Source organism: Nannospalax galili, unplaced genomic scaffold (genome assembly GCF_000622305.1).
Source record: "Nannospalax galili isolate Female #2095 unplaced genomic scaffold, S.galili_v1.0 scaffold376, whole genome shotgun sequence".
Taxonomy (NCBI): Eukaryota; Metazoa; Chordata; class Mammalia; order Rodentia; family Spalacidae; genus Nannospalax; species Nannospalax galili.
The window spans coordinates 1,592,572-1,600,667 of NW_008338108.1; positions in this window are offsets into that span (position 1 = coordinate 1,592,572).

The following is an 8,096-nucleotide window of genomic DNA, read 5'->3' on the forward strand; positions in this document are numbered from 1 at the left end:
TTCAAGGCCAGCCTGGTCTACATAGTGAGTTCCAGGTCAGCTGGGGTAACAGGGAGACCCTGTCTCAAAAAGACCAAAAAAATTTTAAAAAGATGATAGAGTACATGAGATGAGGAGGAACAGAGAGGTGGGGGATGGATATGAGAGGAGTTTGGGGAGAGGGTTTGATCTGAATATGGTCAAAATACATTGTATGAAATTCTGAATCAATAAAAATATTATTTTAAAAAACAGTATTCTTTCACTTTCAGTAAGTTGTCTCTGAATTCCTTTTCTGTGCAGGAGCTTTCTAGTTTTAGTTTTATGTAAGCCCATTTTTGTATTTTTGCCTTTAATGCCTGTGCTTTGGGGATCTTGTCTGATAAGTCATAGCCTATTCCAATATCCTGAAGCACTTCCCTTATGTTTTCCTCCCATAGTTTTACAGTTTTAGGTATTACATTTCAGTTTTTATTCTATCTGGAGCTGACTTTTTTAAATGGCTACAGAAAGTGTTACAAATAAATTTATTCTTGTGCATATGGGTATTCTATGTTTCATAATTTTCATTGTAGAGATTTTTTTATCTCTCTGGTTAAGCTTAATTCTAAGTATTTTAAATGTGATTGCTTTCATGGTTTCTATTTCAGATAACTCACTACGGACATTTAGCAATGTTACTGATTTTTTTTGTGTTGATTTTCTATCCTGCAACTTTATTGAATTCATTTATTAGTTCTGACAGCTTTTTTCATGGTATTTTGGGGAAATTTCTGTCTATAAAACCATGTCATCTGTAGTGACAATTTGAAATCTTCTCCAATTTGCATGCCCTCTGCTGCTTTCCCTTGCCTAATTGCTCTAGCTAGGACTTCCAGCACTCCATAGAATAACAGCAGTGAAAGTGAGAATTCTTGTCTTGTTCCAGGTGTTAGATAAAAGCTTTTAGCTTCTCACTATTCAATGCAATGCTGCCTGTTGGCTTTTTACAAACCCTCTTTATTATACTGAGCTACAGTCCCTTTTTACATAGTTTTTCAGCATTAATATCATGAAGGGATGTTGAATTTTATTGAATACCTTTTTATGCATCAGTTGAGATGACCATGTCTTTCACTTTTCTTTAATTCTGTATATGTATATATGTATATATATATACTTTGGAAGGATCTGATTAGAGCTCTGTGAATAATCTTAATATGCTGCTGCTTTGGCTTGCTAGTGTTTTGTTGCGAACTGTTACATCTGTGTTCATCAAAGATACTGGTCTGTAGTCTGTTGTTATGTTCTTATCTCCTGTTAGTATCAACATGATTCTGGACTTATTAATGTATTTGGAAGACTTCTAGTTTAAGGGCAATTAATACTAGCTCTTTAAAATTTTGTTAAAATTCTGCAGTGCTAACATTTATTCATTAAATTTTCATTGTTGAGAGTGTTTTTATTACCTTGGCTTCAATTTTCTTATTACTTGTCTGTTACGTTTTTCTGTTTTGTCATGATTCAGTTTTCACAAGGTATATATGTCTAGAAAAATATGCTTTTCTTGTTTGTTGCAAAATTTATTAGCATATAGTTGTTTATTTAAAATTTTCAATGATCCTTTGTATTTCTGTCATGTAGTTACTGATCTCTTTTATTGTCATGTATAAATATATTATAATCATTTATTTCTCTTTTCTTTTAAGCTAGTATAAGTATTTGTTTTGCATATCTTTTTGACGAATCAGCTCTTTTTTCATTTATCTTTTTTTAGTCTTTGTTATATTTATTTCTACTTTATCTTTGTTACTTATTTCCTTCTGTGTGTGTGTTTTGGTACTATATTAGGAAGGATTTTCTAGAGGAGCTGATTCTCTCTCTCTCTCTCTCTCTCTCTCTCTCTCTCTCTCTGTGTGTGTGTGTGTGTGTGTGTGGTGGGGCGTACATGATACGGTATGGGTCTCCAACAATGGCTTCAATAGCTTCATGAGTGCTGAAGAGGCTGAGAACTCAGGAGCTGCTTAGTCCATATAGCTGGATGCTTCTGTAGTTGCAATCTAGCAAGGAAGGCTTGGCACACTTGGGAGAGTCACTGGTGTTGAGTCCATGTTAGAAGACCAAGGAACTGGAATTTGTAGTAGCAATCACAATAGCTATACTCTTTGAAGAAGAAGCAATGGTAGGGAGTGGCATGCTGCTCTTTCCTTGAACCTCTTTATGTCCAGTGGGTAGCCATCGGAAGGTGCCATTTTGAGGAAAAGTGGTTCTCTTCAGATAATCCTCTCTGGAAATCCCCTCCCAGGCAAGGCCAGAAGCATATTTCCTTGGTGATTCTAAATCATATTTAAGTTGAGAATCAAGGCCAACCATCTGCATTGTTTTTATTTTCCTAGTTCCTTGAGATGTAGGGGAAGATTGTTTGAGATTGTTTTTTCTACTTTTTACTATAGGCATTGATTACCACAGGCCTCCCTCTTAGTACTATTTTGTTAAATGTCATATGTTTTGGGCATGTTTTATCTCTGTTTCCATTTGTTTCAAGAAAATTTTAATTACTTATTATACTTATTTCTTGATGCATTGATTGTTCAAAAATAAGTTGTATGAAAAATACATTTTTAATTCCATAACTACTGCAGTGACTCAAACAGTCTCTGGGGTAAGCTGAGGCTGTTGTTTTCTGCTTTCCTTATACTAACAAACTTGCACTTGCATGGAGGGCTCCAGTCAAAATCTCAAACTTAGGACTGAGCGTGATTTATCATTTAACTTAGTCTGCATAACCAGAAACTTCCAAATGTAAGTGTCTTAAAACAACAAATATGGTCAGCACTGGCACTAATATGGTGGATTACAAGCACGGATTGACCACCAACTTTTTTAGTGGATAGAGCCAAAACAGCAGTAAAGCAGTCTTGCTTCAGAGTGGGTGATGGTGGGAAGTCACTGAACTTTAATTGTAAACAGAGACATAAAAAGACTCAGAGACTTTGGAGAGTAGAGAAGAGGGAAAGAAAATGTGCTCTAGTGTGTGCACAGTGGTGAGACAGCAGAGAGCAGGAAGAGATGTGAGCAAATGAAAATGAGAGAAACTCAGAAAACACAAATAGCACAATGCTCAGCACTGCACCGAAGTGTAGCCCCCACAGACAAGGGTCCCCCAGAATCTGTGTAACATGTCAGCTTTAGGGAAGGTCTCTCTTCTTTTCAGATTATATTTCTGCTGCAATGTCAGAAAGCCATTTTAGGAACATCTTACAAAGCTTACAGCTTTGGAAGTGAATAGTCACTGCATTTTCTTTTCTCTGCGAACCAACAAAAAAGCCATACTCTGGTTCAGGGGATGTTGCCTTAAAGAGTAAATCTGGCTATAGAAGAAAGATATGGGCTCAAAGTGCTGACCGTTTCAACACAGAAAAAGAAGGTAAACAATTATAAAAGCACAGAAAATATCATCAGAAGAGCAGATAAGGAAACGAGACAATACAATTAAAATAATAGAAAACAATAAAAATGACAGGAATTATTATATTCCTTTCAATAATAATCTGAAATATAAATGGCTTTACATTCTAATTAAAACATGGATGACTGGATTAAAAATAAGACCTGAATGCTACAGAGATGACTCAGCAGGTAAAGGCACTTTACAGCCAGCTCAGGAACTTGAGTTATATGCCCAGAACACTAAAATTCATATGGAAGCACAAAAGGAATAGCCTAAGCAATTCTGAGAAAAAAAGTAATAGTAATAGTAGAGCTGTCACAATATCTAATTTCAAACTGTATATTGTAGAGTCATAACACAAAAATAATGTGGTAGCAGCACACACAGGGTGGAATAGAGAACTCATCAATAAACCTGGGTTGCTACATTTCAAGCAGAGTCTTTAACAAGTAGTACTATAAAGCTAGTTACATAAGATTGAAGCTAGATCCCTGTGACCCTGTATAAAAATCAACTTTAAATGGCTAAAGGCCTTAATGTAAAACCAGAAACTTTGAAATGACTAGTGGACAACATAAAGGAAATAACTGAAGATATAGACATTGACTAATAAGGAGGATTCCAGCACAGCTCAGGGAATAATAGCAAGAATTATCAATGGGTGCATATACACAGGGAATATTATTCTGCTGTAAAGGAAAGTAGGCTTATGAATTTGAAGGAAAGTAGATAGAATTTGAAAATGTTACATTAATTAACTGAGGTAACAGGTTCAGAAAGACAAATATTTCGTATTCTCTTTCATATGTGGATCATAGAATCTAAATTTTATGCATTTATATTTTTGTGGGTCGAGGCTAGGAGGCAGAAAAGATATCCATGAGAGAGGGGGAAATGGCTTTAAGATAGGGTTGGATAACAAAACACATGAGATAAGAAAGTGGAAATGGTAAAACTGAAGTGGAAAGGTCTAAGTGGGGACAAGTGGGCAGGGAGACAAGTAGACCAGGTGGGGAAGGGGTAAACCTGAAAACCTGAGTTCTGCTCTCAGCACCCACATCAGGTGGCTCACAAATGCTTGTAACTCCAGCTTCAGGGGACCTAACATTTCTGAACTCCTCCTCTGGCCCCTTAACACACTTGGGACATACACATAAACACATGTACATAAATAAGATAAATCTTAAAATTAAGATAAAATAAATAAAAATATTTTAAAGAAAAAAGGAATTTACTACTGGAATTGCATTAAGTGAAAAAACTTCTTCATATCAAAATAAATAGTTGAGAATGAAGAGACAGTCTGTGAGATATAAGAAAATATTTGCCAGCTATTTATCTTACAGAAGATTAGCATCTAGAACAAAGAACTCAAAACATTAAACACCCAATGATGAAGTTGTATGGGCAATTGAACTGAACAGATACTTTTTAAAGAAGCAGTATACATGCTCGTTAAATAAATGCTAAAAAATTTTAAGGATCTTTTTATTTATTTATTTATTTATTTTTATTTTATACACATGAATGTTCTGTCTGCATGTATGTAAGAGCACCATATCATTCAATGCCCATAGAGGCCAGAAGAGGGCATTGGAACCCTTGGAACTAGAGTTATAGACAGTTGTTAGCACCATGTGGTTGCTGCTAACCAACCCCAGGTCCTCTACAAGAGCAGCCAGTGCTCTTAACCACTGAGTCCTCTCCTTGGCCCAAATTTTCAGCATCTTTTAAATGAAAATTGCATTGAACTCTATCATAATGCCCAATCGACATGTATATCAACAAAACAAATTAAATACTGGAGGGAATGTGATGTGGAGGAAACATTGTTACTAACCAACCAACCATTATTCTCAACCAAGCACTCATCAATAGGTAATTGAAAAAAAGAAAATGATAGTGTGTATATAATACAAACTGGAAGAAGAACAAAATCACATTGCTCTGTAAAAATGAGTGGCCTTGGAAACCACCGTGTTAAGGAAAAATTGTCAGACTCAGAAAGAAAAGTATCATATTTTTCTCTTTATGTCAAATCTTGGGGAAAAAAGATAAGATCTAGGGAGAAAATATGATCATAGAATAGGAGACTTCTTGGGAAGAGGGTTTGGGTCATACTGAAGGGGAGAGTCTAAGGGGAATGAATGTAATCAAAATACTTTGTAAGCATATAAGAAAACATTTCATAAAACTCATCTTTTGTACAATCAATATATCTATAAAAACTTCCCCCAGGAGTTGAAAGTCAAGAAGTTGTTAAACTTTTGTGCATTTGTAGTCTCCAAAGTTTTCTGGTTATTCATTTATAGACTTGTTGCTTTGTTCTCAGAAAAAAAAAATCAGTATGATTGAAAAATTTAAAATGTACTGAAACTTTTGTTGATGGCTTATCTTTTGCTCTATCCTAGAAATTTTCCTTCTGATGATGAGTGAAATGAGTTTCCAGGTATCAGATGGACTACTCTGTTTGTGTGTGTTAGGTCCATTTGTTATAGGGTACAAGTAATTTTTTTTTTTTTTTTTTTTTTTTTTTTTTTTTTTTTTTTTTTTTTGCATGGTCTTTCTGTAACCCCAGCTGTCCTGGAACTCACTATGTAGACCAGGCTGGCCTTGAACTCACAGAGATCTGCCTGCCTCTTTTTCTTTCTGGACTATCTGTTCAGAGGTGTTAAAGACTTCAACTAATGCTGGGCATGGTGGCTCACACCTTTAGTCCCAGCACTTGGGAGGCAAAGGCAGGTGGGTCTCTGTGAGTTCAAGGACAGCCTGGTCTACGTAGTGCATTCCAAGCTAGCTGGGGCTCCAGGGAGACCCTGTCTCAAAAAGACCAAAAAAGGCTTCAACTTCAACAACTGTGTTGGGATAGAGCTACCCTTTAGATCTATTGATAACTGTTTTTGTTTGTTTTTGTTTTTTTGATAACTGTTTTATAAATCCAAGTGCTATGATATTAGATGCATATATATTTAGAACTGTTTATTTTTCTTGATGAATTCCCCCTTTCATTATTATACAATGACATTCCTTGTGTCTGTTACTATATTTAAGTAGAATTTATTTACTATTACCATGACTATTTCTGTTTGCTTTTTGACTTCCATTTACCTGAATATATTATTGGATCTCTCCACTTGCAGTCGCTTTCTGTCTTTCAGGTAAAGTAAGCTCTTGTAAGCAACACTCATGCGAGTCATTAGAAAGATCAATTCAATTTAGTGTAATTGAATTCAGTGTGATTATTTATAGTTTATAGTCTTACTACAGCCAATGGGTAACATTTTTTTTGCAGTTTTTTCATAGAATTATTTTTTCATAATTCTGTAGTTTCTCTTGATAATTAACTTGTTCCTTGTATTGGTATATTTTTATTCTTTTTTATTGTTTCTTATTTTTCTATTACAGATCTTTTACTTTGTAGTTATTATGAGGCTTACAAAAAACATCTTCTGGTTATAACACGCTAACACTGTTGTTTAGATCTCAAGTATTCTTGGCTGGTCTTGGAATCTCTCTGGTCCTGAGGATGATTTTGAACTTCTGTTCCTCTTGCCTTCACCTCTTAAATGCTGGGATTAAAGATATATGCCAACGCACCAAGTTTTATGTGTGAAAAGATTTATGGCACACACTGCCTCAATGTTTTGTGTGTGTATCAGGGGTGGGGATGCCAAGTTTCTAAACTCTGATGCTGATACTTGCATAGCAAGCATTTTTACTCACCATGCCATCTCCCTAGCCCCTCTTCATTCTTTTTCTTTTTCTTCTCTAACTGTATATTCACAAATAAGCTTCCTTCAAGCTCATTTACCCTTTCTTCTGTTGATCTGTCCTGCTATTCATACTTTCTATAACATAATTTTCCAGAATATTTTTCAGCATAAAAAGCTTTTTTGTCTGATTATTTGAAACTTTCATTCTTTGTCAGTTTTCCATTAGATTTTTAAAACATTCTTTGTGTTCCCTTTAAGCTCACTGGGTTTCCTTAAAACACATATTTTTTAAATTTCCAAGACCAATTTCCATGGTAATTACTGCCCAGTCAGTTTGTAGTATTTTTGAATAGGCCATGGTTTCCTAAAAGCTCTTGCTGCTTACTGCTTGTGAGATTATCAACTCATCAGTGCAAGGCCAGGTATTTATTCTACCTTTCATTATGTAGTTTTATTTGTGCCTCCACTTCCAGAAATCCTAAACTAACAGCTTATTTTCTCTGTGCTATAAGGCACCCTGGTTTTTGTCAGGAGTCTGCCATGGGCATGCTGTTAGCATTTCAGTCCTAGAAACTATCCAGCCCTGGTGTGTGCCAAATATTCTGCTGGTTTATTGCTCAAAAAGAAATAGGAAAGTAATTAGTTAAGTAGTTTGTCCCCACACTCTGGTCTCAGGTCAGGGTAGGGCAGGATACCTTGTCTACTGTTCTTGGTCTGGGATCAGTCCTTGCAGGATTCTATGTAGCTCTGAGCAGTTACCATCTATGGACAGCCCTGAGATCCTATATCATTCCTGTGCCCAACAAAGTTGACAATCTAGGTCATACCCTAGCTTATAACCCACTAAAACTAACACAACACTGAGTTTAGGAGCAGGGTCCACATTTCTGTAGGATGTCTGTTGAGGGACATATTTGTGTGCAACCAACTACATGTGATTCTCACTGGAATGGAAGACTAATAGGTAGGATATG